Source organism: Pogoniulus pusillus, chromosome 25 (genome assembly GCF_015220805.1).
Source record: "Pogoniulus pusillus isolate bPogPus1 chromosome 25, bPogPus1.pri, whole genome shotgun sequence".
Taxonomy (NCBI): domain Eukaryota; kingdom Metazoa; phylum Chordata; class Aves; order Piciformes; family Lybiidae; genus Pogoniulus; species Pogoniulus pusillus.
The window spans coordinates 1,676,452-1,694,204 of NC_087288.1; the positions used below are offsets into that span (position 1 = coordinate 1,676,452).

General features: G+C 50.3%; 1 protein-coding gene and 1 long non-coding RNA gene across 11 annotated transcripts in view; one reads left to right on the forward strand and one right to left on the reverse strand.

Moving 5' to 3' along the window:
• The window catches only part of COL19A1 (collagen type XIX alpha 1 chain), a 209,810-nt gene that overhangs the window by 8,345 nt on the left and 183,712 nt on the right, over window positions 1–17,753 (forward strand). For 4 of the 10 annotated variants that reach the window (XM_064164141.1, XM_064164148.1, XM_064164150.1 and 1 more), the window contains exons 1-2: window positions 16,486–16,876; window positions 17,056–17,128. The gene's annotated coding sequence lies outside the window, so the exon portion shown is untranslated. The other 6 variants (XM_064164142.1, XM_064164143.1, XM_064164145.1 and 3 more) reach the window with 6 other exon arrangements.
• LOC135186480 (uncharacterized) lies at window positions 9,359–16,974 on the reverse strand. The gene is made up of 2 exons (XR_010306971.1): window positions 16,442–16,974; window positions 9,359–10,359 (listed from the first exon to the last, which is right to left on the reverse strand). It is a non-coding gene; the product is annotated as an uncharacterized LOC135186480 (long non-coding RNA).

Here is a 17,753-nt window from a genome sequence, read left to right on the forward strand (position 1 = left end):
AGAACTGGACAGATAAAGCAGGTGTGCAAGCACAGCTTTGGTACACCTTTTTGCATGAGACCAAGCAGGTCTGAATGATACCAATAACTGATAAGTAGCTTTTGAAGTGTAAGCAGTTAGAATTCAAGTGAGGCATTGCTAAGCAACTGCAAAGTTTGTTTCAGCCCTACTTTTCCCATTCCAGTTTTCCAATTTCCAAGGAAGAAAAACATGTTCTTACATGTACTTAAGTCATTCCCTTAAAATGGGGAGATTGCTCAGCTGGCTTGCTGCAGAGCTCTCACATTACCTCTAGATAAACATCATGATACTGAGAACAGAGCTGTGCTAGCAAACATTGGGAGCAGCTTGCTGGTAATGTGAAGTAGGATTGAGTAGGAATAATCAGATGGCTGTTTCTGGGTGGTGATTTGGGTTGCCCAGGGAAAAAGGTGATGTAAGGTTTTACTTCACAGAATCACAGCACCATGCAGGTTGGCAAAGCCCCTCAGGATCACCAAGTCCCACCTAGAACCCTACCCTACAAGATTCACCTTAAACCATAGCCCTGAACACCACATCCAAACCACCCTTAAACACAGCCAGGCTGGGTGACTCCACCACCTCCCTGGGCAGCTCATTCCAGTCCCTAACCACTCTCTCCATGGAAAACTTTTTCCTAATGCCCAATCTAAACCTCCCCAGCCTCTGCTTGAGGCCATTCCACCTTGTTCTGTCTCCAGTTACCTGTGAGCAGAGCCCAGCAGCAGCCTCTCCACAATGTCCCTTCAGGTAGTTGTAGACAGCAATGAGGTCTGCCCTCAGCCTCCTCTTCCTCACTCTACCCATCCTCAGCTCCCTCAGTCACTCCTCATTAGATTTATTGTCCAGGCCCTTCCCCAGCATTGTTGCCCTCCTCTGGACCTGCTCCAGCACCCCCACATCTCTCTGCCTAGGGGAGCAAACTCTTGCAGGGCTAAGCTGTACAGCATTTGGAAAGCTGCAACTCTTCAGCAGAAGCAACAGAAGCTTCATGCACACTGTGGTGGCTTAAAGAATATGGCTTAGCAGAAAGAAATCCTCAGCAGCAGTAATGGAGCTGTGTTACTACTTTAGGTGGTATTGCTGGTGTAACTATGCCATTAGGTCGGCATCTATCCTCCAAGCATTCTGCTTTCTAATTCACAGCAGTGAGCAACAGCTAAACAACAACAGCCTGGAGAAGAGAAGCCTTCAGGGGGACCTAACAGCAGCCTGCCAGGACCTGAAAGGGCTACTTGCAGGCTGCAAAGGGACAGTTTGCAAAGGCCTACAGAGACAGGATGAGGGCAGTGGTTTAAATGAGAGCAGAGAAGATTTAGACTGGATGTGAGGAACAAGTTCTGCACCATGAGGGTAGTGGAATACTGCAACAGGCTGCCCAGGGAGGTGGTTTGGGCCCCATCTCTGGAGATATGCAGGGTGAGGCTTGACAGTCTGAGCTCATTGAGGATGTCCTTGCTTACTGCAGAGGAAGTTGAACTAAATGACTTTTGGTGGTCCCTTCCAACCCAGACCTTTCCGTAACTCTACCAACACTTCCCATGATCTGCAGGAAGACAGAGGAATTTGAGTTGCATTAACTTGCTGGTTCCCTTTCCTTCATTCTTTCCTAGAGTGGAGTTACCTCGTAGTGGTCTCCCACAGGCAATTGCCCCTGTGCTGAGAAAGCAAATCTGAAAGGCAAGGGCATCAATGGAACTGGTATCAGTGCTGTAGGAGAAAGTTTATTTTGGGAGAAACAGTAAGAAATGGAATGACAAAAATTTGTTGCTACATAAGGATGATTGAAGGGGATTAAAAATGTTTCCTTGTTTAAGTTAACCATTCACAGATTCATAGAATAGTTTGGGTTGAAAGGGACCTTAAAGATCATTTGGTTCCAACCTCCCTGGTGTTGGCAAGGGTACCCTACACTAGATCAGATTGTTCAGGGCCTCATTCAGCCTGGCCTTGAGCAACTCCATGGAGGGGGCATCCACAGCCTTCCTGGGCAAACTGTGCCAGTGTCTCACCACCCTCACTGCAAAGAATTTCTTACTAACCTCCAGCCTAAATCTGCTCTCCTCAAGCTTCAATCTATTCTACCTTGTCCTCTCACTATAGCCCTTGTGAAAAATCCCTCACCAGCTTTCTTGTAGTCCCCTTCAGGTACTAGAAGCCTGCTGTCAGGTCTCCCTGGAGCCTTCTGCAGACTGAGTAGCCCCAACTCTCTCTGCCTGTCCCCAAAAGGGAGGTTCTTCAGCCCTCTGATCATCTTTGTGACATCTGGACCTGCTTGAGCAGTGACTTTGTTTTGTTTTCAGTGTTACTTCATCAGAAATTGAGGTCATGAAGCTGCTTCCAGGAGCTTTTGTTTCTGCATTGTTTTAATAATTAAGTGTATTTCATTTTCCCCCCCTCCATTGTGGTGATCTTGCTCTTCATGTTGACAGCTTTCCAGAAAATCACTGTGAAAAGCACTGCTCAAGTGGGCAGCCTGCTCTAGATAGAGATGTCCCTGCTGACTGCAGCGGGCTTGGGCAAGATGCCCTTCAGGGTTCCTTCCCAACCTAATGCAATCTTTGATACTGTGAAACTCTCAATATCCTGAAGGCACTTTAATACATATTGTAAGTTCAGAGAGAAGAAGGTAAATACTACAGAGATAAGGGAGGAAAGGGGGGAAGTATGGCTTGGTGATGGCTGGGGATAGTGTGGGCAGCAGGGCAAGGGAGGAGATTCTGCCTCTTGGCTCTGCTCTCCTCAGACTCCACCTGGAGTCCTGGGTGCAGTTCTGGAGCCCCCAACAAAAGCAGCACATAGAAGTGTTGGAGCCAGTTCAGAGGAGGCCACCAAGATGCTCAGAGGGCTGCAGCAGCTCTGCTATGAAGACAGGCTGAGAGAGTTGGGGCTCTACAGCCTGGAGAAGGCTTGGAGGACACCTTGGAGTGGCCTTCCAGGATCTGAAGAGGGCTACAGGAAGGCTGGGGAGGGACTATTGACAAGGTCTTGCAATGCCAGGATGAGGAGGAATGGGTTTGAAGTGGCAGAGGGGAGATTGGAACTGGATGTTAGGAAGAAGTTGTTTGCAGTGAGGGTGGTGAGAGACTGGCACAGGTTGCCTAGGGAGGTTGTGGAGCACAGAAGCACAGAATGTTCAGTCACATCTTCAGTCACATTCTGTGCTTCTGTCATCCACAACCTCCCTGGAGGTGTTCAAGGCCAGGTTGGATGAGGCCTTGAGTGACCTGTTCTACTGGGAGGTGTCCCTGCCTTTGGCAGGGAATTGGAACTGGCTGAGCATTGAGGTCCCTGCCAACCTAAACCATTCTGTGATTCTATGTATTTTTCAAGCATCAAAAGCATAGCTAACAGCTAAGAAAAGCAAGGTCAAATCCTTAATTGACTCTGGTACAGAGCCTTTGTTAATGTCCATGCCCACTTAAGTGTTATTTCACTGTTATCTCCATTTGTTGTTAAATGGAAAAACTTGCAGGACTCTGAGAACATCTTAAAAAGAAGGGCCTTGCACAACAACCCCATGCCAAAAGAGATTAAGTGAACCTGATTTCAGTCAAGATTGTCTACTGCTTTTTTAACAAGATGAAAAGGAATCCAGCTGAGTCCATTTGGCTGCTCTGTGTCAAAGGATACCAAAGTTTAGTTTCCCTTTCTTACCTTTTATCTTACTTTTGTCCAGTTCTAGGCCACTCAGTTCAAGAAAGGCCTCAGGAAACTGGTTGAGAGTGTTCAGCACAGAGCCCCAAAGCTGCTGCAGGCAGTGGAACATCTGAGAGGCCAGGCTGAGGGAGGTGGGGCTGGGAGCTTGGAGTAGAGAAGCCTGAGGACTGCCCTCAGTGCTGTGCTAAAGATGTGCAGGGCTGGAGCCAGGCTCTGCTCAGGGATGGCCAAGGACAGGACAAGGGGAAATGGGGGCAAGCTGGAGAAGAGGAGGTGCCATGGGAACAGCAGGGAAAACATTTTCACTGTAAGGGTGCTGTAGCCCTGGAGCAGGCTGCCCAGAGAGGTTGTGAAGCCTCCTTCTCTGGAGGCTTTCAAACCCTACCTGGCTGTGTCCCTGTGTGGCCTGCCCTGGGTGCTCCTGCTCTGGCAGAGGGGTTGGACTGGATGACCTTCTGAGGTCCCTTCCAACCCCTAGCACTCTGTGATTCTGTGAAATGTGTTGAAGTGAACTTTAAAGTTCCCTAAAGACCAGTGACATAGCTGTGAATCATGAACAATCTCTGCTGTACACTCTGGGAAAAGGAACAAGAGACAAGCTCAGCATTGGTGATGAATCATAGACTCACAGAATGGTCTGGGGTGGAAGGGACCTCCAAAGGTCATCTACTGCAACTCCTTCTGCAGTCAGCAGGGACATCCTCAAGTAGATCAGGTTGCCCAGAGCCTTGTTGAGCCTCACCTTGAATATCTCCAGGGACGAGTCCCCTGACAAGTCAGTCCTAAACCAGTTTTGAATTCTTAGACCTTTCTGCCTTTGGTTTACCTTTTTAAAGAACTTGGCCTTGTATTTTCAGTATTTTCAGTCTATGAACTAAAGTGACTTCTTCCCAAGCAGCTTTGAAGGTGTAATTATTCATACTGAGAAGATTTGGGTGAACATAATGTTATTACATATATTCACATAGAATCATCAAGGTTGGAAAAGACCTCCAAGATTATCAAGTCCAACCTTCTCCCCAGTGCCTCCAAGACTGCTACACCTTGTCCCATGTGCCAGATCTCTTGTTTTTTGAACACCTCCAGGGATAGTGACTCCACTACCTGCCTGGGCAGCCTGTTGCAATGCCTGACCACTCTTGCAGCAAAGAAAATTTTCCTTATATCCAACCTAAATCTCTCCAGACACAGCCTGGGGCCATTGCCTCTTGTCCTGTTGTTAGTTACTTGAAGAAGCCAGCACCAGCCTCACTCAAACCTCTTTTCAAGTAGCTGTAGAGGACAATAAGGTGTCCCCTCAGCCTGGTCTAGTTGATTGGATAGGGCTGGGGGCTAGTTTGGACTGGATGAGCTTGGAGGTCTCTTCCAACTTGATTGATTCTATGATTCCTCTTCTTCAGGCTGAACAATCCCAGCTCCCTCAGCCTCTCCTGGTAATACCTGCTCTCCAGTCCCCTCATCAGCTATGTTGCTCTTCTCTGTACCCACTTCAGCACCTCAATGTCTCCTTTTCTATCTTCCTGAGAAGTGTCTTACCCCTCCTGCACAAGCAGGACTTAAGTTTGTATTCTTCGCCCAGTACAGCCTGATAGCATCTCAGCAACATAGTTCCTTTCAGGAAAGTTGGTATTTTTAGCCCAAGGTCATCTTCCCACCATAAGGTTCATGATTAAGTACATTCTTGACTATGTATCCATGTCAGATGCTGTTGCTTTAATAACTGTAGGTTGTATCTGCTAGGCAGGAAGTCTAACTGCACTTGAGTGAATTCTCACATGAAAATACAGCTTCATTAAATAGTTGCAAGCTGCCACTTTAAGTTGTTAGAATGTAGTTGGTTCCAGCACAATTAGTCATCAGACAATCATGGAATGACTTAGGTTGGAAGGCACTTTAGAGATCATCCACACCAACCTCCCTGCTGTGGGCAGGTTCACCTCTCAAGTAGACTCAGCTGCAACCTGCCCTTGAAGACCCCCAGGCAGGAGGCAGCCACAGGCTTCCTGGGCAGCCTGTGCCAGAGTCTGACCCCCCTGGTATTGAAGAACTTCTTCCTAAGATCCAGTCTAACCCTGCTCTGCCTCAGCTCCAAACCATGATTAAGGGAAGGGAACATCTTTGTTAGGAGGAGAGCCTGAGGGCCCTGCTCCTTGGAGAAGAGGAGACTGAGAGGTGACCTCATCCGTGGTCATAAAGATGTAAAGGTGAGTGCCAGGAGGCTGGAGCCAGGCTCTGCTGGGTGATGCCCATGACAGCACAAGGGGCACTGGGTGGAAGCTGAGGCATAGGAAGTTTCATTTAAACATGAGGAGGATTTTTTTCAGGTGAGGGTGACAGAGTCTGGCACAGGCTGCCCAGGGGGCTGTGGAGTCTTCCTCTCTGGAGATATTCAAAACTCATCTGGATGTGTTCTTGTGTGATTTGCTGTAGGAGATCCTGCTCTGGCAGGGAGGCTGGACTGGATGAGCTTTGGAGGTCCCTTCCAGCCCCTGACATTCTCTGATTCTTTGATTCTGTGGTTCCTCCTTGTCCTGTCTCTAGACACCCTCAGGACAAGTCCCTCTGCAGCTTTCCTGTAGGATCCCTTCAGGCACTGCCAGGCAGCTCTGAGGCCCTCCCCAGAGTCTTCTCTAGGCTCCCTCAGCCTGTACCCATAGCAGAGTTGCTCCAACACTTCAGACATCCCTGCAGTCTCCTTTGGACTCACTCCACCAGTGCTGTGTCGTCCTTATGCTGGAGACACCAGACCTGGAGGCAGTGTTCAAGGTGGGGTCTCACAAGAGCAAAGCATTGACCAGTAGGGCAGGAGGAAGCAAAGTGCTCGGTTAAAATTACAGAGGGGTTACATCTGGATTACACTTCTCAAGAGAAGAAACCAGAACAGTTCCCAGCTCCTCCAAACTTCATCAAAGTGGCACATCCATGCTAAATTGCTTGGCCTTGCTCCAGAATTAAATCCATCCATCGTGTCCAAGCCACATTTGACATGCCAAAAATAAACAGTTCAGAGGTTGATGCAAACGTTATGCTTGAGGCACTGCACAGCCACATCGGTGCTAAGAATCTTCCCCTTACTTAAATGCTGCCATTTCTAGGAGCTAGTGTTTGGGTCTGCCTTCCTGGGGGGCAGTAGAATGTAAAATCATGGAACTGTTGAATTGTTTTGATTCAGAAAGTCCTTTAGGAGCATCCAGCCCAACTGTTCTCTGACTCTGCCAAGGCTGCGGCTAAACCATGGCCCTCAGCACCACATCTCTGCCTTTCTGAAACACCTTCAGGGATGGGGATTCAGCCACCTCCCTGGGCAGCCTGTGCCAGGCTTGGAGAACCCTTTCAATTAAGAAGTTTCTTCTGATATCCAACCTAAACCTCCCCTGGCACAACCTGGGACCGTTTCCTGTATCTTACCGCTTGTTACTAGGGAGAAGAGACCAACAGACACCTTGCTCCAGCCTCCTTTCAGGGAGTTACAGACAGCAATGAGGCCTCCCCTCAGCCTTGTTTTCTCCAGACTAAACAACCTAACGTTCCTCAGTAGTTCCTCACCAGACCTCTTCTCCTTCCCCAGCTTTGTTGCCCTTCACTGGAAATGCCCCAGCACCTCAATGTCTTTCTTGTAGTCAGAACCCAAATCTGACCCCAGGACTCAAGGTGTGGTCTCACCAGTGCTGAGTACAGGGGGACAATCACTTCCCTGCTCCTGCTGGCCACACTATTGCCGGTCCAAGCCTGGATGCTGTTTGCCTTCTTGACCCCCTGGGCACACTCTGGCTCACATTCAGCCATCTGTTGATGCATACTCCCAGGTCTTCCTCTGCTGGGCAGCTTTCCAGCCACTCTGCCCAGAGCCTGAAGCCTTGCAGAGGGTTGTTGTGACCCAAGTGCCTGACCTGGCAGCCAGCACCTCGAATACACTTCAGTGTATTTGAATTGCAATGCACAAAGATGCAAATAGTCATGAAAACAGTCTGAGAGAGCCTTCCTTTCAGCTGTCATTTTCTCTTAGCTCACAAAGCCCTCTTTTTCTCTGGGTGCACAAAGGCTGATGTAGGATGTTGACTGCAGTATGTTTAGGTCAGCAGGCTGGTTTAGAGGGCATGTAACTGCTCGGGGTTCTTTGGAATGTTCCTCTGCCTTCTAGCTGCAACCTTGACATGCTGTAGAGTTCAGATTTCTTTTACATCTCAGATCATGACTACAGAGCTCTAGGCAGACCTCAAGCTTACATGATTCTGTGAACTTACTGACTTAAAAGAGTAATGTTGGTTAAATCCAGAGGACTCCTAGCTGAAAGGCAAATTAATGATGTGGGTGCAGAGACAAAGGCTAAATATGCACTTGATTTGACTTCCCAATTATTGTCTCTATTTATTGACCACTAAATAGGAATAAAAACCCTTTTCATTTTATTATTTCACATTTATGTTGCTTGGCAGCATTGAAATTGAGCATTAAATAGTAAATAGCTCTGCATGAACTCAGAACCCAGGATATGTTATCACAACTGTGGCTATTGCATTGATAAAACTGATTTCTGCCCCTCTTGTGAGACCCCAGCTGGAGTCCTGTGTCCAGCTCTGGTGCCCCCAGCAAAAGAAGGACATGGAACTGTTGGAGTGAGTTCAGAGAAGGGCCATGAAGATGCTCAGAGAGCTGGAGAACTGCCCCTATGGGGACAGGCTGGGAGAGTAGGGTCTGTTCACCTGGGAATAAGAAGACTGCATGGATACCTTAGAGCAGCCTTTCAGTACCTGAAACAGGCTACAAGAAAGCTGGGGAGGGACTTTTTAAGAGGGTTTGTTGTGATAGGATGAGAGGGGATGGATTGAAGGAGAGGAGATTTAGACTGGAGATTAGAAAGAATTTTTTTGCAGTGAGGGTGATGAGACACTGGCAGAGGTTGCCCAGGGAGGTTGTGGAGCACAGAATCCCAGAATGTGAGCTTTGATAACATTCAGTGGTGACAGAACCCTGCAATGGGCTGCCCAGAGGGGTTGTGGAGTCTTCCTCTGTGGAGATATTCAAACTCCACCTGGATGTGGTCCTGAGTGATCTGCTCTAGGTGCTTCTGTTTTGGCAAGGGGGTTGGACTGGATGAGCTTTGGAGGTCCCTTCCAGCCCCTGACATTCTCTGATTCCATGATTCTCTCTGCTATGGTCCTTAGCAGTGCACAGTCTGTGTGCACATGCACATGCATAATTCCTTTCTGATGTAATCTTTTGCCAAAGTTCCCTCCTTTTAGTGACATCTTTGCCCCATTTCCATAAAGGTTAACATTTCCATTAACTTCTGCCAGGCTGGGATCCCACCTGTTCTGTCAGAGTTCATTACACTTCAGTCTGATGTATTTAAAAGCATTTATGTTTTCATCTCTTCAGCGGGATGCTGTTGTCCTGACCTTGGAGAGGGCAGAAAAGATCATCTGGCAAAGAACAATTCCACGTAGAGCTTTGATGATGATGAAGGGATTTTAACACCTCTCCTGTGAAGAAAGACTGAGAGCCCTGGGGCTGGTTAGTTTGGAGAAGAGAAGGCTGAGAGGGGATCTGATCAGTGTCTATCAATATCTGAGGGGTGGGTGCCTGGATGAAGGTGCCAGGCTCTGTTTGGTGGTGCCCAGTGACAGGACAAGGAACAATGGGGACAAGCTGGCACACAGGAGGTTCCACCTCAACACAAGGACAACCTTCTTTATTGTGAGAGTAACAGAGCCCTGGAGCAGGCTGCCCAGAGAGGCTGTGGAGTCTCCTCCTCTGGAGACTTTCCAAGCCAACCTGGATGCGTTCCTGTGTGTCCTGCCCTGGGTGATCCTGCTTTGGCACGAGAGTTGGATTCACTGATCTTTGGAGGTCCCTTCCAACCTCTACCATTCTGTAATTATAGGGTGGAATAGAAGTACTAATCCCAGAATCAAAGAATTGGTTTAGAGATCATTGAGTCCAGCCATTAACCCAACACTTGCAGGTCACCAGTAAAGAACCAGCATGGTAAGGGACATTTCAAAGCATTTTCCTTTGATAAAAGCCTTGGTTTAAGTGGAATACTGCTGCTTTTCAAGAGTTTTGTCAAAGCTTGCAGCTTCCTTCCTGCTGCAAAGTTGGCAGCTTCCTTCCTGCTGCAAAGTTGGCAGCTTCCTTCCTGCTGCAAAGTTGGCAGCTTCCTTCCTGCTGCAAAGTTGGCAGCTTCCATCCTCCTGCAAAGTTGGCAGCTTCCATCCTCCTGGAAAGTTGGCAGCTTCCATCCTCCTGCAAAGTTGGCAGCTTCCATCCTCCTGCAAAGTTGGCAGCTTCCTTCCTGCTGCAAAGTTGGCAGCTTCCTTCCTGCTGCAAAGTTGGCAGCTTCCATCCTCCTGCAAAGTTGGCAGCTTCCATCCTCCTGCAAAGTTGGCAGCTTCCATCCTCCTGCAAAGTTGGCAGCTTCCATCCTCCTGCAAAGTTGGCAGCTTCCATCCTCCTGCAAAGCTTGCAGCTTCATGCCTGCTGCAAAGTTGGCAGCTTCATGCCTGCTGCAAAGTTGGCAGCTTCATGCCTGCTGCAAAGCTTGCAGCTTCATTCCTGGATGAGTTGTCATAAACAACACCAGTTGAAACTGTGGGTCTAATGAGATGGAGACAAATCTGTCAGCACCACAGAGGCAAGACTGAATTATGCAGCTTGGCTGGTTTGGATATCCAATTCCTGCCAAAAAAAGAGACAGAGGTTGAAAGAAAATCTCTGAAATACACATAAAATTCCTACATGAAACAAGTCCCTCCCTTCCCCCCTCAGTTCTTTCATGTTTTACCCCTGCATAGGATCACAGAATCATAGGAAGGAAGAGTTGGAAGGGACCTCCAGAGATCATGCAGTCCAAGCCCCCTGTCAAAGCAGGATGGCCCTGGGCAGGTCACACAGGAACACATCCAGGTGGGTTTTGAAAGTCTCCAGAGAAGGAAACTCCACAGTCTCTGTGGGCAACCTGTTCTTGCTGGAAGGCAGCTCCATGGAGGACTGTGGACAGTGTCATCCATAGGACAGTAATGTGTCCAAGAAGACCAGTGGGGTGCATTAAGAAGAATGTCATCAGCAGACCAAGGGAAGTTCTGCCTCTCTGCTCTGGTGAGACAACATCTGGAGTGTCGTGTCCAAGCCTGGGCTCCCAGCTCATGAGGGACAGGGAAATACTAGAGAGACTCCAACGGAGGGCTACAAGGATGAATAAGGGCCTGGAATGTCTGTCTGATGAGGAAAGGCTGGGAAACATGGGACTGTTTAGGCTCTGGCATGGAGGCTGGACTCAATCTTGCCTGCAACTGCAGTTGTAGTGGAATTGTTGGGTGGAGCAGTTCAGCCATGGCTCAGGAGATGGAAGCTGCTCTACACGTCTGTGCTAAGTGTAGGTTCAAACTGAAACTTCTCCCTTCCCTGCTTTAGTGTTTGCCTTGAGTCTGATCCTGCCTTTGGTGTGTAAGTGCTTGAGCATTCCTGTGTGATCTGGTGTAGCTGATCCTGCTCTGGCAAGGGGTTGGACTGGATGAGCTTTTGAGGTCCCTTCCAACCCCTGACGTTTTGTGATTCTGTGATCAATTCCACCTATTCTCTTCTTCACAACTAGGCTGAAAAGGAAGGTTCTTGTCTGAAAACGTTTCATATACTAAAAACATATTTGAAATGGTGGCATTCCAGGACTTTATTTTACAGAATTCTCTATTCAGGTGGTTATTAGTTACTGAGAAATGATCAGTTATTGTTTGGTAGGTTTAGGGTATTTGATTAGGTGACTGAGAAGTAATGAAGCTCTACCCTCCCATTAAAAGTTGGTGCAACTCAGTGGTTCTGTGATTCTATATTTATGTCACACACAGAATCATAGAAGCATAAATCATAGAATCAGTCAGGGTTGGAAGGCACCACAAGGATCAGCCAGTTCCAACCCCCCTGCCATGGGCAGGGACACCTCACACTTGATGAGGCTGTCCAAAGCCTCATCCAGCCTGACCCCCAGGGATGAGGCTTCCACCACCTCCCGGGCAACCCCTTGCAGAGTCTCACCACCCTCATGCTGAACAACTTCCTCCTAATGTCCAGTCTGACTCTCCCCACCTCCAGCTTTGTTCCATTCCCCCCAGTCCTATCACTACCTGGCAGCCTAAAAAATCCCTCCCCAGCTTTCTTGTAGCCTCCTTCAGATACTGAAAGGCCACAATAAGGTCATCTCAGAGCCTTCTCCTCTCCAGACTGAAGAGCTGAATCCAAGCTATTTAGGGGCATGTGGAGTGAAGTAAAACTAAAAGATTTTAAAGCTTTGTTTCAAGCTAATTTTGTGGCTTGCAGGAGCCATGAGAAACTCAGCCTCTTTTCAGATCCTATGTGACAGTGCCTTTCTCTAAGAGCAGAGCTTTTACAAAGGGTCTTTCAACTGAGGAGCCCACAGCTCTTCTCAGAACACTGAGTCAGGACTCGACACTGAAGCCTTTATCAGATGAACAGTCTGAAGTTCTGCACTTTGGCCACAACAACCCAAAGCAGCGCTACAGGCTGGGGCCAGAGTGGCTGAGAGCAGCCTGGGGGCACTGGGCCAGCAGTGTGTCCAGGTGGGCTGGCTCAGGAGCAGTGTGGGCAGCAGGACAAGGGAGATTCTTCTGCCCCTGTGCTCAGCACTGCTCAGGCCACCCCTTGAGTGCTGTGTCCAGGTCTGGGCTCCTGAATTGCAGAGAGATGCTGAGGTGCTGGAAGGTGTTTGGAGAAGGGCAGCAAGGCTGGGGAGGGGCCTGGAGCAGAGCCCTGTGAGGAGAGGCTGAGGGAGCTGGGGGTGTGCAGCCTGCAGCAGAGGAGGCTCATTGCTGTCTGCAGCTGCCTGCAGGGAGGCTGTAGCCAGGTGGGGTTGGGCTCTGCTGCCAGGCAAGCAGCAACAGAACAAGGGGATATAGCCTCAAGTTGTGCCAGGGAGGTCTGGGCTGGATGTTGTTAGGAAGTTGTTGTCAGAGAGAGTGATTGGCACTGGAATGGGCTGCCCAGGGAGGTGGTGGAGTGGCTGTGGCTGGAGGTGTTGAAGCCAAGCCTGGCTGGGGCACTTGGGCCATGGTCTGGTTGATTGGCCAGGGCTGGATGATCTTGGAGCTCTCTTCCAACTTGGATGATTCTGTGATTCTAAGGGGCAGTGAGTGCTCAGAGGGATGTGTCAGCTGTAGGGCTTGGGGCTCCTCACCCTGTGAGGTAACTCAGCTCCACTGCTATAATTTACACAATGAGCAAGCGAGGAGCATGACTGAAGTTACACTGCACAGCCACCCTAGCAGACGTACCTCAGCTGCTAGTTCAGCTCTCTGCCCTGCTTCTATTCTGGAAGGAGCAACAACTGCTTGGGAATTTAAAGCAGAAAGTTAATGTTAATATAAGCCTTTCCTACAGAAAGCCTTTCTGAGTGATTTGTTAGCTATCCTGGATAGTTATCTGGGTTGAAATGAGGAAATACCTTTCCCAACCTGCTTTGAAAAAGAGGAACAAAAAACTCTGAGCCTCTGAATTTTCTGAGTGGGGCTAAAGTGATGTTGAGGTAAGAAATTTTCATGCAGTAGGCAGCACAGAATTGGCAAAGACCTGGTAAAGATTGGAAATGAGGAAACACTTTACCAAATCTGCTGTTTTAAAGGGGAGCAAAAAGGCTAAACCTGTGAATTTTCTGAGTGGAGCTAAAGTGATCTTGTTCAGTCTGGAAAGCAGAAGGCTCTGAGGGAACCTTATTGTGGCCTCTCAGTATCTGAAGGGGGCTACAGGAAAGCTGAGGAGGGACTTTTTAGGCTGTCAGGATCGAAGCTAGAGAAGTGGAGACTCAGAACAGATGTTAGGAAGAAGCTCTTCAGCATGAGGGTGGTGAGAGACTGGCACAGGTAGCCCAGGAAGGTGGTGGAAACCTCATCCCTGCAGTTTTTAAGGCCAGGCTGGATGTGGCTGTGGGCAACTTGATCTTGTGTGAGGTGTCCCTGCCTAGGGCAGGAACTGGACTGTAAGTGTAGGACTGGAACTGGATGATCCTTGAGGTCACTTCCAACCTTGACAATTCTTTGATTCTGTGCTCAGCTAATATATTTTCATACAGGATTGCCTGGATTGGAAAAGACTTGGGAAAGACTGGGAAACATTGGAAAAGACTAGAAAAGATTAGAAAAAACATTGCAAAAGACTGGAAAAGATTGGGAAAAAAATTGGAAAAGACTGGAAAAACATTGGAAAGGACTGGAAAAGATTGGAAAACATTGAAAAAGCCTGGAAAAGATTGGAAAACCTTGGAAAAGACTGGAAAAGATCCTCAAGCCCAATTATTTCCCCCTGTCAGAAGGATTCAATTTAGCAAGAGATAAAATACATCTTGGATGTATAAATATGTATATATATGAGATATGTTTAATTAAAGCCTTACTCTCTCTGTCTTCTGTGCATCTATTTCCAGTCTCCTCAACACTTCCCTCTGGTTTACATCTTTAAAATGCAATACGGGAAACTGCCACAAGCACCCTGGGAGAAGCTGAGAAAAGTGCAGCTTCACACATGGAGAGGAGCTGGTGGCAGTGGCTCAGACTCAGCGTTTCATCACGGCCCCACCGCGATCTCTACCGCGGGAGAACCGTTTCAGGTTGGTAAACGATGGCATTTGCTTTAAAAGGCAAAGCAAAACGTCAGCGAGTGGCTGGGCTTGGCAGCATCAGCACCAAGACTAGGTGCACTCTGTCAGGCTGGTTGCTTGGCTGGCTGGGGTTTGAATGTGTGAAGAGTACATCAAATGAATGATGTGTGCTCACGCTTGAGCGGTGAAAGCTTGCTTCTGCCCGTCTGCTGATGTACCTAACCGCTGCTTTGCAACTAGAAACCAGATACTCTTTCATTCATGCCTTGATACTCCAGCAGTTTAATTTAGAGGTCTGGTGGGGGTGATACATTTAGGGAAGTTGGTCAGGGTGATTTTTTTTTGGGGGGGGAGGGGGAGTAGAGAAAGGAGGGGAAATAAAACCCCACAACGCCACCCACATTTCCTCCATTGTAACTGGACTTGGGATAGACAAGTGTGATTATGTAAAAGCTGTGCCTGGGTGGCTGTTGGTCCTTTCTCGCAGAGTATTCTGTGCTCGGTGAGTGGGAGGGTCACAGTGTGTGAGACTAATAAGGACACAGCTGCATCCCCCTCTATCACTCTTCGGAGCCTCACTGACTCCAGCAACTCCTCGGTGCTACGGCAGCTCCCTACGGGCGTTTTCAGCGCTTCTGGAGAGGGCTAAACCCAAAATTCAAGGTAAGCAACTCTTCTTTGCAGGCAGTCATTTACACATCTCACCCTCCCTACAATGTCACTGGGACGTTTCGTGGTGGGTTTTGGGGGTTGCATTAAAAATTGCCACCAAAGTTTGGCAGTGATTTTGCCAATATGAATTATCTCCTATTTATAGCCAGTATGCACCCAGCCAGCTTTTAAACGCGCTGTAATCAGGCTGTGCTGTGGGATTCTGCTCTGCAAATACACTGTGTGTGCTTAGGGGACACACACACACAGAGACACCCCACAGGTATGTGCTGAGAGACACCAAGGCGCAGCCCTACTCCAGTCCCAATAATCTACAAACCCAATTAAACTGTTGCAAATCGCCGAACACGCATCTGAATTGCACGCATACATTTACATGTAAAGCCCCTACCTAGGAGTGCGATCGCTCTAATTAGCATGCCCAGCGAGAGGCCTGCATCCACCGGCTTGAAACACACTTGCGAGCTGCAGCGCGGTGGGTGGGAAGCGCAGTAAAACGCTCCCCGAGGAGGGGGCGAAGGGAGAAGGTTCAGCGGCTCCGGGGAGGTCATAGAAGGGCCTGAGGTGGAAGGGGGCCTTAAAATCCCCGTGCGTCACGCGGCCTGTCCCGAAGCCCACCCTGCTGCCCCAGCCGCGGGGTCCCCTCGCATCTGCCGGTGCCCCGGTCCCTTGCATGTGCCGGTGCCCCGCTCCTATTGCACCTGCCGGTGCCCCGCTCCTCTTGCACCTGCCGGTGCCCCGGTCCCTTGCATGTGCCGGTGCCCCGCTCCTCTTGCCCCTGCCGGTGCCCCGGTCCCTTGCATGTGCCGGTGCCCCGCTCCTTGCACCTGCCTGCCGGTGCCCCCGCTCCTCTTGCACCTGCCGGTGCCCCGGTCCCTTGCATGTGCCGGTGCCCCGCTCCTCTTGCCCCTGCCGGTGCCCCGGTCCCTTGCATGTGCCGGTGCCCCGCTCCTCTTGCACCTGCCGGTACCCCGCTCCTATTGCACCTGCCGGTACCCCGCTCCTATTGCACCTGCCGGTGCCCCGCTCCTATTGCACCTGCCGGTGCCCCGCTCCTATTGCACCTGCCGGTGCCCCGGTCCTCTTGCACGTGCCGGTGCCCCGGTCCTCTTGCACGTGCCGGTGCCCCGGTCCTCTTGCACGTGCCGGTACCCTGCTCCTATTGTACCTACCGGTACCCGCTCCTCCCGCCTCTTGCAGGTGCCGGTACCCCGCTCCTCTTGCAGGTGCCGGTGCCCCGCTCCTCTTGCACGTGCCGGTGCCCCGCTCCTCTTGCAGGTGCCGGTGCCCCGGTCCTCTTGCAGGTGCCGGTGCCCCGCTCCTCTTGCACGTGCCGGTGCCCCGCTCCTCTTGCAGGTGCCGGTGCCCCGGTCCTCTTGCACGTGCCGGTGCCCCGCTCCTCTTGCACGTGCCGGTACCCCGGTCCTCTTGCACGTGCCGGTGCCCCGGTCCTCTTGCACGTGCCGGTGCCCCGGCCCCGCTCACCTGCCTGCCTGTGCCCCGGCCCCCGGCAGCGGCCCGGCGGCAGAGGGCTCCCGCGCTCGCCCCGTTGGTGCTCGGTTCCCGTTCACAGGCACCGCCACCCCGAGCGGGCTGCTGGCCCCGCTCCGCCCCGGGGCTGCTTAGGAAGCGGCGGCGGCGGCGGGCGCCTGCCCTGCCCTGCCCTCCTTCCATTTGCCCAGGGGTCAGTCGGTCGCGGAGGGCCGCGGCAGTGCGAGTCCGGAGCGCGGTCCGGGAGCCAAGGCAGGCGAGGCGCGCTCCTTGCGCAGCCCTGCTACCCGCTCGCCTTACCGACCCGCCTCGTGGTTTACACCCTCCCTCCAGCAAACCCAACTCAGCCCGAGAGAAACCAAACTGCCGGGGGGCAGCCCGAGCTGCGGAGGGCTCAGGAGCCCGCGGGAGAGGACGCCAAGCCCGGAGGTGCGGTGGCAACGAGGGGGTGGCAGCGGTTCTTCATCTAGTTGGCAAGAAGCCTTCAGCAAATGATCGCTCTGGAGCGGCGGCTCCAGTGAATTACTGATGCCTGCTTCTAAAGCAGGTGCAGGAAATTAAATGATAATGTTATTTGAACGTGCATTCACTTTGCTGCTGCTGGGCAGGCTGGAAAAGTTAATGACGGTGTGGTTGCTGGCAGCTGCAGAGCCTGGTAGGACAGCTTTGGGGATGATGAAGGTACCTTGCAATATTGAACCGATTTTGTCTTGGGGCGGTGTGGTTTTCTTACAGAAAATGTGGTTAGAAGGGCGTCTGTCGGTTCCTGTCGTTCAATTCACGTGTACTTTGCAGTCGGCGTAGAAGAAAAGCCGATACTGTCTTTAGAGGACAAAAGAGATGTTGTTGAAGCCAGCGAGTGTTGTGGTGAGGTTTAAACTCCAGACTCGGTGCAGGGCAGCTCTGGGCACTTGAGTATTTTGTAAGGCTAAGAAAATACCGTGGGCTTAGTTTCTTTTGCGGGAAACGTTTTATGTTCTCAAACTGAAACAATTGCGAGTTGTCCTTGTGTCATTGGGAGGTTGCTTCAGCAGTCGCTGGCAGGGTTGTGACATTGAACTGTTTAAAATATTTAAAACTGAAAACCTGAGAGAAAAAAAGGGAAAGGAAATTAGGCAGTACTGATTTAATGGAAGGAAAAATGAATGTCTGTAAAACAGATACCTTTAAGTTGATATTTCTTAAGGTGTTGCTTTTGATCCTCCTAAAGAACTAAACGAGTGTATTTCAGACTCGATGTGGCTCTCGGCAGCCTGATCTCGTTGGGAGCGTCCCTGCTGGCTGCAGAGGTGTCGGACAAGATGAC